Here is a 13,475-nt window from a genome sequence, read left to right on the forward strand (position 1 = left end):
GGTGTCAAGAAATTCTGCTTCCTGCACTAATCTGGAATTCAAACGCCCTCTATGTGCCAACTCTGGCGTTAAACGCCAGCTCTGCTACCTTTCCTGGCGTTAAACGCCAGTCTGCTTTCCATTTCTGGCGTTTAACGCTAGCCAGACACCAGACAGCCTTTTCTGGCATTAAACGCCCAGAGTGCTACCCATTCTGGCGTTTAACGCCCAGAATGCTGCCAGGCTAGGCATTAAACACCCATTCTGTTATCCTTACTGGCGTTTAAACGCCAGTAAGCCTGTCCTCCAGGGTGTGCTATTTTTCATGCTGTTTTTCATTTTGCTTTAATTTTTCCATGAAGGATTATAGGTGTTTCCATAGGACTCTCCCATGTAATTCACTTCTTCCATTGCAGGATTCTCAGGGTCATAAGCTTCTTCTTCAGAGGAAGCTTCTTTAGTACTGCCGGATGCAGCTTGCATTCCAGTCAGACTGTGAGAAATCATATTGACTTGCTGAGTTAATATTTTATTCTGAGCCAATATTGCATTCAGAGTATCAATCTTAAGAACTCCTTTCTTCTGAGTTGTCCCATTATTCACAGGATTTCTTTCAGAAGTGTACATGAATTGGTTATTTGTAACTATTTCAATGAGTTCCTGGGCTTCTGTAGGCTTCTTCTTCAGATGAAGAGATCCACCAGCAGAGTGGTCCAATGACATCTTGGACAATTCAGACAGACCATTATAGAATATACATAGGATGCTCCATTTTGAAAGCATGTCAGAAGGACATCTTCTAATCTATTGCTTGTATCTTTCCCAAGCTTCATAGAGGGATTCACCTTCCTTCTATCTGAAGGTTTGGACTTCCACTCTAAGGTTGCTCAACTTTTGAGGTGGAAAGAATTTGGCCAAGAAGGCATTGACCAACTTTTCCCAAGAGTTCAGACTTTCTTTAGGTTGTGAGTCCAACCATGTCCTAGCTCTGTCTCTTACAACAAAGGGGAAAAGCATAAGCCTGTAGACCTCGGGATTAACCCCATTGGTCTTAACAGTGTCCCAGATTTGCAAGAATTTAGTTAAAAACTGATGAGAATCTTCCAATAGAAGTCCATGAAACTTGCAATTCTGCTGCATTAGAGAAACTAATTGAGGCTTAAGCTCAAAGTTGTTTGCTCCAATTGCAAGAAATTAAAAGATATGATTCTAGAATTTAAAGATTGGTCCTTTCTTAATAGGCAAGTAACAACTTAAAAATTTTTTGAATCTAAACATTAATTGTTAGTGATAATTTCGAAAATATGAAATAAAAAGTAAGAAAAAAATTTTGAAAATCAATTTTTATAATTTTCAAAAAACATGAAAGAAAATTGAAAAAGATTTGATTTTTGAAAAAGATTTGAAAAGATAAAGTTTTTAAATTGAAATTTTGACTTGACTAACAAGAAACAACTAAATTTCAAAATTTTTTGACCAAATCAATTCAAAATTTCGAAAATTATGAGTAAAATAAGGGAAAGATATTTTTTTATTTTTAAATTTTTAATGAGGAGAGAGAAAAACAACAAAATGACACAAGACATAAAAATCAAAATCAAAACAACTAATGCATACAAGAACACTTTGAATGTCAAGATGAACATCAAGAACACTTTGAAGATCATGATGAACATCAAGAACATATTTTTGAAAATTTTTAAGAAAAGAAAGACAAGCAAGACACCAAACTTAAAAATTTTTGGACTTTAGACACTAATAATTCGAAAATGCATATGAAAAATAAAAAAAGACACAAAACAAGAAAAATTAAAGATCAAAAAAAGAAAATCATCAAGAATAACTTGAAGATCATGAAAGAACACATGCATGAATTTTCGAAAATTTATGAAAAAGAAAAACATGCAATTGACATCAAACTTAAAATTTGACACAAAGACTCAAACAAGAACCACAAAATTTTTTGTTTTTATGGTTTTATTAATTTTTTTGTATTTTTCGAAAATTATTTTAGAAAAGGAAAATAAAGAAATTCAAAATTTTTAATAAGAATTCCAGGAATCATGCAATGTTAGTCTAAAGCTTCGGTCCAAAAATCTAGACATGTCTAAATAGCCAACCAAGCTTTATGTGAAAGTGATGAGCAGATAATTTATACGCTTTTTGGCATTGTTTTTAGTATGTTTTTAGTAGGATCTAGTTACTTTTAGGGATGTTTTTATTAGTTTTTATGTTAAATTTACATTTATGGACTTTACTATGAGTTTGTGTATTTTTCTGTGATTTCAGGTATTTTGTGGCTGAAATTGAGGGACTTGAGCAAAAATCAGATTCAGAGGTTGAAGAAGGACTGCTGATGCTGTTGGATTCTGACCTCCCTGCACTCAAAGTGGATTTTCTGGAGCTACAGAACTCAAAATGGTGCGCTTCCAATTGCGTTGGAAAGTAGACATCCTGGACTTTTCAGCAATATATAATAGTCCATACTTTGGCCGAGTTTAGACGATGCAAAAGGGTGTTGAACGTCAGTTCTACGCTGCAGTCTGGAGTTAAACGCCAGAAACACGTCACGAACCAGATTTGAACGCCAGAAACACGTTACAAACTGGCGTTCAACTCCAAGAATGACCTCTCCACGTGTAAACTTCAAGCTCAGCCCAAGCACACACCAAGTGGGCCCTGGAAGTGGATTTATGCATCAATTACTTACTTCTGTAAACCCTAGTAACTAGTTTAGTATAAATAGGACTTTTTACTATTGTATTAGACATCTTAGGATCTTTGGATTATCTTTTGATCTATTGATCACGTTTGGGGGCTGGCCATTCGGCCATGCCTGAACCTTCATTACTTATGTATTTTTCAACGGTAGAGTTTCTGCACTCCATAGATTAAGGTGTGGAGCTCTACTGTTTCTCATGAATTAATACAAAGTACTACTATTTTTCTATTCAATTCAATTTATTCTGCTTCTAAGATATCCATTCGCACTTCAACATGAATGTGATGATCGTGACAGTCATCATCATTCCCTATGAACACGTGCCTGACAACCACTTCCGTTCTACCTTAGATTGAATGAGTATCTCTTGGATTCCTTAATCAGAATCTTCGTGGTATAAGTTAGAAACCATGGATGGCCATTCCTGAGATCTGGAAAGTCTAAACCTTGTCTGTGGTATTCCGAGTAGGATCTGGGAAGGGATGGCTGTGACGAACTTTAAACTCGCGAGTGCTGGGCGTAGTGACAGACGCAAAAGGAGGGTGAATCCTATTCCAGTATGATCGAGAACCTCCAGATGATTAGCCATGCCGTGACAGAGCATTTGGACCATTTTCACAAGAGAGGATGGGATGTAGCCATTGACAACGGTGATGCCCTTACGGAAAGCTTGCCATGGAAAGGGGTAAGACTGATTGGATGAAGATAGCGGGAAAGCAGAGAGTCAGAGGAACGAAAGCATCTCTATACGCTTATCTGAAATTCTCACCAATGATTTACATAAGTATTTTTATCTTTATTTTATGTTTATTTATTATTATTATTCGAAAATACTATAACCATTTGATATCTGCCTGACTAAGATTTACAAGATGACCATAGCTTGCTTCATACCAACAATCTCCGTGGGATCGACCCTTACTCACGTAAGGTTTTATTACTTGGACGACCTAGTGCACTTGCTGGTTAGTTGTGCGAAGTTGTGAAGTTATGTTTGGACCATGGTATTGTGCACCAGTTTGTTGGCGCCATTGCCAGGGAGAGAACGAACAACAAATTTTACAACCTGAGTAACAATTTCGCATACCAGAAAGCTTCGGTCCAAAATATTAGACATGGCCTAATGGCCAGCCAAGCTTTAGCAGAGCATTACATACAACAGCCAATTTGATGGGAATCAAAAAAAGCTCCTGCAATGATAAGTGGAAGCCTCAGTCCAAAAGATTAGACATGGCTTAACAGCCAGCCAGGCTTCAACATATCTCATGAAACTCTAGAATTCATTCTTAAAAATTCTAATGAAAAATTATATATTTTTTAAAATTTTTTTTTTGAAATTAAAATTAAAAAGCTAAAACATAAAATAAAATTACCTAATCTAAGCAACAAGATGAACCGTCAGTTGTCCAAACTCGAACAATCCCCGGCAACGGCGCCAAAAACTTGGTACCCGAAATCGTTATCTCACACTTTTCTCACAACTCCGCGCAACTAACCAGCAAGTACACTGGGTCGTCCAAGTAATAAACCTTACGTGAGTATGGGTCGATCCCACGGAGATTGTCGGCTTGAAGCAAGCTATGGTCATCTTGTAAATCTCAGTCAGGTAGATTCAAATGGTTTTGAGGTTTGATAATTGAAATATAAATTAAATAGAAAAAAAGATAAAGTTACTTATGTAATTCATTGTTGGGAATTTCAGATAAGCGTCTAGAGATGCTTTGTTGCTTCTGACCTTCTGCTTTCCTATTGCCTTCTTCCAACCAAGCGTTACTTCCTTCCCTGGCAAGCTGTAAGATCCTCTCAGTGAAAATGGTCCTCTACGGTTTTTGCACGGCTAATCAACTGTCGGATTTCTCGTCTTGGATGAAAAATACCAGATACAGCTATTGCATGGCTAATCATCTGTCGGTTCCCACTAGCGTCGGAATAGGATCCATTGATCCTTTTGCACGCTGTCACTTGCGCCCAACATTCACAGGTTTGAAGCTCGTCATAGTCATTCCTTCCCGGATCCTACTCGGAATACCACAGACAAGGTTTAGACTTTCCGGATCCCAGGAATGGCTGCCAATAATTCTAGCCTATACCACGAAGATACTAATCTCACGGACTTGGTCCGTGTATTAGACATCAAAGAGAATATACTCCAGCTGTCGTCCAATGACTATGTTGAACATCATGTAGACCGCTTTGTGGTTGTCAGGCACGCGATCTTGGCTAAGCGAGTAACAAAGATTGGGTGATTGTCACGGGTCACCCCTTCATTCTGACTTAACTGAATTAAGTACGAGAGTATATCTTGGAGAAGAAGTAGGCATGAATTGAATAGAAAATAGTAGTAATTGCATTAATTCATGAAGAACAGCAGAGCTCTACACCTTAATCTATGGGGTGTAGAAACTCCACCGTTGAAAATACATAAGTGAAAAAAGTCTAGGTATGACCGTGAAGCCAGCCTCCAAACGTGTACAATAGCATAAGATGGTAAAAGTCTAATGTCTCTGAATTAGATTTTTGCTCAGGTCCCTCAATTTCAGCCAGAAAATACCTGAAATCATAGAAAAACACATAAACTCATAGTAAAGTCCAGAAATGTGATTTTTGCATAAAAACTAATAAAAATATAATAAAAAGTAAAAAAATCAAACTAAAAACTATGTAAAAAAAATGTCAAAAATGGTATAAATTATCCGCTCATCAACTATTAATTAGGTAAACAAATTAATTTTAAACAAAAAAAAACTGGAATTTGACTACTAATTATATTTAAAAAAATAAAAATAAATTGTAGTTTCCATTAGATTTCTCGGAAAAAAACATGATGGTAATTAGGCAGGAAACAAAATAGTGTCACAGCAACACTACCGGCGGAAAATTTTTTCCAATAATCAAATAGTTTTCAGGCAAAGAATTTTCACCGCAGAATTTGACAGTAATTACTAGCTGATTAGAAAGTCTGATGATAACTGGTTACCAACGAGGGTTATACCGTCGGATTGTGTTCGACGGTAAATTTGCCGGTAAATTACAGCGGATTATTTTTGTTATTCTGCCAGTAACTCTGACAGTACTCAATGTTTAGGAATTTGGCCTAACAGATTGATTGTGTAAGCACCATTTTAATTGATTTTAATTAAATTTTATATTGAAATTGTTAAATAATTATTGTGTATACTAATATTAAGTTCTCCTGTGATAGGTTTGCACAGGATAATAATGCTTGTACACAAGAGTGTACTAATATCATGAAGCTATTGTACAAGAAGATTTCCTCTAAGACCAGAGAGCGACGGTTTGATAAGTGGGTGATAAAATGTCTATTTATTTAAACTTCTTATTTTCTATCTTTTGTTTCGTTTATGTATTTAATTTCAATTAACTCATTCCAATTATTTATTTATGGAGGAGGAATTCACATTGGAGAAGACTCATGATGGCATGATTAAGAAGATATTCCACTACTGCATGGTTAGGCGACTTCAGCACATGCTTGAGGATGTACATGAGAGGTGAAACTGCCTTACTCAGTGGCTCCAACCGGACATTAACAAAGGCCTCTACAAATATTGGGAGAATGATGATGAATTCAAGTGTCGCTGAGCCACGAATAAGGCCAACGAGACATTGGCTTGGGCGTCTAATTGTATTGGAAGTTGATAGAACTCGGTTTAATGACTAGAAAATGCATATATTCAATTCGGTTTTAATAAAAAAAATCACTTTTCATGTAATTTCAATTAGTTTTGAATTCTCTCTTCTAATCTTGATAATTTGAATGAATTTTTCCTTTGATTTGAATATAATTGGTTTGATATCCAACTGGTACTCGTGACAAATTTTGTTCGAGTTTTTGTGTCGAAATACAGGGTATTATTTAAGAAAAAGCATCATAAAGAGCTATAGTGATCAGATTGAAGCAAACTTAGAGTTATCGGAAAGAAGAACTCAATCTATACAACCTTTATGATGAATACTTTCTCCAATTTTTAACGATTCTAGGTGTAATTCATAACCAAATATTAGAGCCAAGAATATTCCGGATACTATTATTCCTGATCTCTTTGTACTAATTTTTTCATAACTTGAGATATAGAAGTTCGAATAAGGCGGTTCTAGAGGCATTAGAAAGCTAACATCTAGAGCTTCAAAATGATATACATATGTCTATGGTGGATAGTGAATACGAGCCATACACACCATCATTAATAAAGCACATGCCTCACATTTTGAGCCTCCAAAAGGCCCCAAACTTCATATTTTTTTGAGTATTTAAAGAAAAAATATGAAGGAGGAAAGAGAGGAGAATTTAGGGTTAGTTTTAGTATGATGTTCTTAAGTTTCTATAGAGAGAAGGTCTTCCTTCTTTCTAGAATTAAAGTAGATTTAGTTAATTTATTATCAAATTTTCTCTAGTTTTTGTTTCTAATATTATTGTAGTTTAATTGTTTTTATATTTTCTTATTCTACTATCTTAGTGGTATGCGAAATTGTTACTCTGAGGTTGTAAAATTTGTTGTTCGTTCTCTCCCTGGCAATGGCGCCAATAACTGGTGCACAATACCATGGTCCAAATATAACTTCACAACTTCGCACAACTAACCAGCAAGTGCACTGGGTCGTCCAAGTAATAAAACCTTACGTGAGTAAGGGTCGATCCCACGGAGATTGTTGGTATGAAGCAAGCTATGGTTATCTTGTTAATCTCAGTCAGGCGGATATCAAATGGTTATGGAGTTTTCGAATAATAATAATAATAAATAAACAGAAAATAAAGATAGAAATACTTATGTAATTCATTGGTGAGAATTTCAGATAAGTGTATAGAGATGCTCTCGTTCCTCTGAACCTCTGCTTTCTTGCTGTCTTAGCTTCATCCAATCATTCCTACTCCTTTTCATGGCAAGCTTTCTGTAAGGGCATCACCGTTGTCAATGGCTACATCCAATCCTCTCTCTGAAAAAGGTCCAAATGCTCTGTCACGGCACGGCTAATCATCTGGAGGTTCTCGATCATACTGGAATAGGGTTCACCCTCCTTTTGCGTCTGTCACTACGCTCAGCACTCACGAATTTGAAGTTCGTCACAGCCATCCCTTCCCAGATCCTACTCGGAATACCACAGACAAGGTTTATACTTTTCGGATCTCAGGAATGGCCATCCATGGGTTCTAACTTATACCACGAAGACACTAATAACTCGGACTCGGTCCCCTGTATTAGATATCCAAGAGATATTTATTCTAGCTTGTTTGCATGTAGAACGGATGTGTTTGTCAGGCACGCGTTCATAAGTGAGAATGATGATGAGCGTCACATAATCATCACATTCATCATGTTCTTGGGAGTGAATGGATATCTTAGAAGCGGAATAAGTTGAATTGAATAGAAAAACAGTAGTACTTTGCATTAAATCATGAGGAACAGCAGAGCTCCACACCTTAATCTATGGAGTGCAGAAACTCTACCGTTGAAAATACATAAGTAATGAAGGTCCAGGCATGGCCGAATGGCCAGCCCCCAAACGTGATCATATATCCAAAGTTGAACTAAAAATCCTAATATTATCAGATGTAAATACAATAGTAAAAAGTCCTATTTATACTAAACTAGTTACTAGGGTTTACAGAATTGAGTAAATGATGTAGAAATCCACTTCTGGGGCCCACTTGGTGTGTGCTTGGGCTGAGCTTGAAATTTACACGTGGAGAGGTCATTCTTGGAGTTGAGCGCCAGTTTGTAACGTGTTTCTGGCGTTGAACTCCACTTTGCAACTTGTTTCTGGCGCTGGACGCCACACTGCAGCATGGAACTGGCGTTGAACGCCAGTGTACGTCATCAATCCTTATTCAAAGTATGGACTATTATATATTTTTGGAAAGCCCTGGATGTGTACTTTCCAAAGCAATTAAAAGGGCGCCATTTGGAGTTCTGTAGCTCCAGAAAATCCACTTTGAGTGCAGGGAGGTCAGAATCCAACAGCATCTGCAGTCCTTCTTCAACCTCTGAATCTAATTTTAGCTCAGGTCCCTCAATTTCAGGCAGAAAATACCTGAAATCACAGAAAAACACACAAACTCATAGTAAAGTCCATAAATGTGATTTTTAATTAAAAACTAATAAAAATATACTAAAAACTAACTAAATCATACTGAAAAACATACTAAAAACAATGCCAAAAAGCGTATAAATTATCCGCTCATCACAACACCAAACTTAAATTGTTGCTTGTCCCCAAGTAACTGAAAATCAAATAGGATAAAAAGAAGAGAATATACTATAAATTCCAAAATATCAATAAAACATAGCTCCAATCAGATGAGCGGGACTTGTAGCTTTTTGTCTCTTGAATAGTTTTGGCATCTCGCTTTATCCATTGAAGTTCAGAATGATTGGCATCTATAGGAACTTAGAATTCAGATAGTGTTATTGATTCTCCTAGTTCAGTATGTTAATTCTTGAACACAGCTACTTTATGAGTCTTGGCCGTGGCCCTAAGCACTTTGTTTTCCAGTATTACCACCGGATACATAAATGCCACAGACACATAACTGGGTGAACCTTTTCAGATTGTAACTCAGCTTTACTAAAGTCCCCAATTAGAGGTGTCCAGGGTTCTTAAGCACACTCTTCTTTTGCTTTGGACCTTGACTTTAACCGCTCAGTCTCAAGTTTTCACTTGACACCTTCACGCCACAAGCACATGGTTAGGGACAGCTTGGTTTAGCCGCTTAGGCCAGGATTTTATTCCTTTAGGCCCTCCTATCCACTGATGCTCAAAGCCTTGGGATCCTTTTTATTACCCTTGCCTTTTGGTTTTAAGGGTTACTGGCTTTTTGCTCTTGCCTCTTGGTTTTAAGAGCTTTTAGCTTTTTCTGCTTGCTTGTTCTTTTTCTCTCTTTTTTTCGCTATTTTTTTCTGCAAGCTTTGTATTCACTGCTTTTTCTTGCTTCAAGAATTATTTTTATAATTTTTCAGATTATCAAATAACATGTCTCCTTGTCATCATTCTTTCAAGAGCCAACATATTTAACATTCTTAAACATCAAATTCAAAAGACATATGCACTGTTCAAGCATTCATTCAGAAAACAAAAAGTATTGTCACCACATCAAAAATAATTAAACTAGTTTCGAGGATGAATTCGAAACCATGTACTTCTTGTTCTTTTGTTTTTAAAACATTTTTCATTTAAGAGAGGTGATGGATTCATATTCACTACTTTAAGGCATAGACACTTAGACACTAATGATCATGTAATAAGACACAAATATAGATAAACATTTGACATAAAAATGAAAAACAAAAAATTTAAGAACAAGGAATGAGTCCACCTTAGTGATGGTGGCATTTTCTCCTTGAGGAACCAATGATGTCCTTGAGCTCTTCTATGTCTCTTTCTTGTCTTTGTTGCTCCTCCCTCATTGCTCTTTGATCTTCTCTAATTTCATGAAGGATGATGGAGTGCTCTTGATGTTCCACCCTTAGTTGCTCCCAATAATTATGTGGAGGAAAATGTATCCCCTGAGGTATCTCAGGGATCTCTTGATTTACAGTCAAATGTTCTACCACTGAGGTATAGACCCTTGAGATGAATCTCTCCATCTCCTATGACTCGGAGGTGGAAGCTTTTGTCTTCCCTTTCCTCTTTCTAGAGGTTTCTCTGGCCTTAGGTGCCATCAATGGTTATGGAAAAACAAAAAAAAACTATGCTTTTACCACACCAAACTTAGAATGTTGCTCGCCCTCGAGCAAAAAAAGAAAGAATAGTAGAAGAAGAAGAAGATATGAAGGAGATGGAGGGATGTGTGTATTCAGCTATATGGGTGGGTTTGGGTGGGAAAGTGATTTTGAATTTTGAAGGTAGGTGGGGTGTATGAAGTAGGTTTATGGGGAAGAGTGGGTGGATGTGAGTGGTGAATAGGTAATAGGCAAGAGAGCTTGAGGTGATTGGTGAAGGGTTTTGGGGAAGGGTGTTTATTGGGAAGAGAGGATGAACATTGAGAAGAGGGAAGAGTATGAGTGGAGGTAGGTGGGGATCCTGTGGGGTCCACAGATGCCGAGATGATCCTGTGGAGTCCACAGATCCTAAGGTGTCAAGGAATTGCATCCCTGCACCAATTAGGCATGTAAAATGCCTTTGCATACAATTCTGGCGTTTAAACGCCGAATTGATGCTTGTTCTGGGTGTTCAGCGCCCATCTGCATCATGTTTCTGGCGTTGAACGCCAGTTCTATGCTTGTTTCTGGCGTTCAACGCCAGATCTATGCTCTGTTCTGGCGTTGAACGCCAGCCAGATGCTCCTTACTGGCGTTTAAACGCCAGTAAGTCCTTCCTCCAGGGTGTGATTTTTCTTCTGCTATTTTTTATTCTATTTTTGATTTTTCAATTTATTTTGTGACTCCACATGATCATGAACCTAATAAAACATGAAAGAACAAAAAATATAAAAATAAAATTAGATAAATAAAAATTGGGTTACCTCCCAACAAGTGCTTCTTTAATGTCAATAGCTTGACAGTGGGCTCTCATGGAGCCTCACAAATGTTCAAAGTATTGTTGAGACTCCCCAACACCAAACTTAGAGTTTGGATATGGGAGTTCAACACCAAACTTAGAGTTTGGTTGTGGCATCCCAACACTAAACTTAGAGTTTGACTGTGGGGGCTCTGGTTGACTCTGTTTTGAGAGAAGCTTAATGTGCCTCTTTTCCATGTTTACAGAAGGATGTCCTTGAGTTTTAAACTCAAGGGAGTCCTCATTCAATTGAAGGACTGGTTCACCTCTGTTAACATCAATCACAGCTCTTGCTGTGGCTAGGAAGGGTCTTCCAAGGATGATGGATTCATCCTCATCCTTCCCAGTATCTAGGATTATGAAATCAGCAGGGATGTAAAGGCCTTCAACCTTTACTAATATGTCCTCTACTTGTCCATAAGCCTATTTTCTGGAATTATCTGCCATCTCTAATGAGATTTTAGCAGCTTGTACCTCAAAGATTCTCAGTTTCTCCATTACAGAGAGTGGCATGAGGTTTATTCCTGACCCAAGGTAACATAGAGCCTTCTCAAAGGTCATGGTGCCTATGGTACAAGGTATTAGGAACTTTCCAGGATCCTGTTTCTTCTGAGGGAATCTCAGTTGATCCAATGCATTTAGTTCATTGGTGAATAGGGGAGGTTCATCTCCCCAAGTCTCATTACCAAATAAATTGGCATTCAGCTCCATGATTGCACCAAGAAACTTGGCAACTTGCTCTTCAGTAACATCTTCATTCTCTTCAGAAGAGGAATACTCATCAGAGCTCATGAATGGCATAAGGAGGTTTAATGGAATCTCTATGGTCTCTAGATGAGTCTCAGATTCCTTTGGTTCCTCAGAGGGAAACTCCTTATTGATCACTGGACGTCCCAGGAGGTCTTCCTCCTTGGGATTCACGTCTTCCCTTTCCTTTTTGGATTTGGCCATGATGGTTATATCAATGGCCTTGCACTCTCCTTTTGGATTTTCTTCTGTATTGCTTGGGAGAGCACTAGGATGGATTTCAGTGATCTTCTTACTCAGCTGGCCCACTTGTGCCTCCAAATTTCTAATGGAGGACCTTGTTTCATTCATGAAACTTAGAGTGGCCTTAGATAGATCAGAGACTAAGTTTGCTAAATTATAGGTATTTTGTTCAGAGTTTTCTGTCTATTGCTGAGTGGATGATGGAAAAGGCTTGCTATTGCTAAACCTATTTCTTCCACCATTATTAAAGCCTTGTTGAGGCTTTTGTTGATCCTTCCATGAGAGATTTGGATGATTTCTCCATGAGGGGTTATAGGTGTTTCCATATGGTTCACCCATGTAGTTCACCTCTGCAATTGCAGGATTCTCAGGATCATAAGCTTCTTCTTCAGAAGATGCCTCTTGAGTACTGTTGGATGCAGCTTGCATTCCATTCAGACTCTGAGAAATCATATTGACTTGCTGAGTCAATATTTTATTCTGAGCCAATATGGCATTCAGAGTATCAATTTCAAGAACTCCCTTCTTCTGAGGCGTCCCATTACCCACAGGATTCCTCTCAGAAGTGTACATGAACTGGTTATTAGCAACCATGTCAATGAGTTCTTGAGCTTCTGCAGGCGTTTTCTTTAGGTGAATGGATCCACCTGCAGAAGTATCCAATGACATCTTAGCTAATTCAGATAGACCATCATAGAATATATCCAGGATGGTCCATTCTGAAAGCATATCCGAAGGACACTTTTTGGTCAGTTCCTTGTATCTCTCCCAAGCTTCATAGAAGGATTCACCTTCTTTCTGTCTGAAGGTTTGAACATCCACTCTAAGCTTACTCAGCGTTTGAAGAGGAAAGAACTTGGCTACGAAAGCCTTGACCAGCTTATCCCAAGAGTTCAGGCTATCCTTAGGTTGAGAGTCCAACCATATTCTAGCTTTGTCTCTCACAGCAAAAGGGAAAAGCATGAGCCTGTAGACTTCAGGATCTACTCCATTAGTCTTAACAGTATCACAGATCTGCAGGAATTCAGTTAAGAACTGAAAAGGATCTTCAGATGGAAGTCCATGAAACTTGCAGTTCTGCTCCATCAGAGAAACTAATTGAGGTTTCAGCTCAAAGTTGTTTGCTCCAATGGTAGGGATGGAGATGTTTCTTCCATGTAAATTGGAATTAGGTGCAGTAAAGTCACCAAGCATCCTCCTTGCATTATTATTATTTTCGGCTGCCATGTCCTCTTCCTGTTCGAAAATTCCTGTAAGGTTGTCTCTG

General features: G+C 37.8%; 2 non-coding genes across 2 annotated transcripts; both read left to right on the plus strand.

The window, feature by feature from the left end:
• Positions 1-757: 757 nt before the first annotated feature.
• LOC112725385 (small nucleolar RNA R71) lies at positions 758-864 on the plus strand. The gene has a single exon (XR_003164496.1). It is a non-coding gene; the product is annotated as a small nucleolar RNA R71 (small nucleolar RNA).
• Positions 865-12,931: 12,067 nt separating this feature from the next.
• On the plus strand, positions 12,932-13,039 carry LOC112724633 (small nucleolar RNA R71). Its single transcript, XR_003163788.1, has one exon. It is a non-coding gene; the product is annotated as a small nucleolar RNA R71 (small nucleolar RNA).
• The last annotated feature ends 436 nt before the right edge of the window (positions 13,040-13,475 follow it).

The sequence above is a fragment of the Arachis hypogaea genome, chromosome 11 (assembly GCF_003086295.3).
Source record: "Arachis hypogaea cultivar Tifrunner chromosome 11, arahy.Tifrunner.gnm2.J5K5, whole genome shotgun sequence".
NCBI classification, from domain to species: Eukaryota; Viridiplantae; Streptophyta; class Magnoliopsida; order Fabales; family Fabaceae; genus Arachis; species Arachis hypogaea.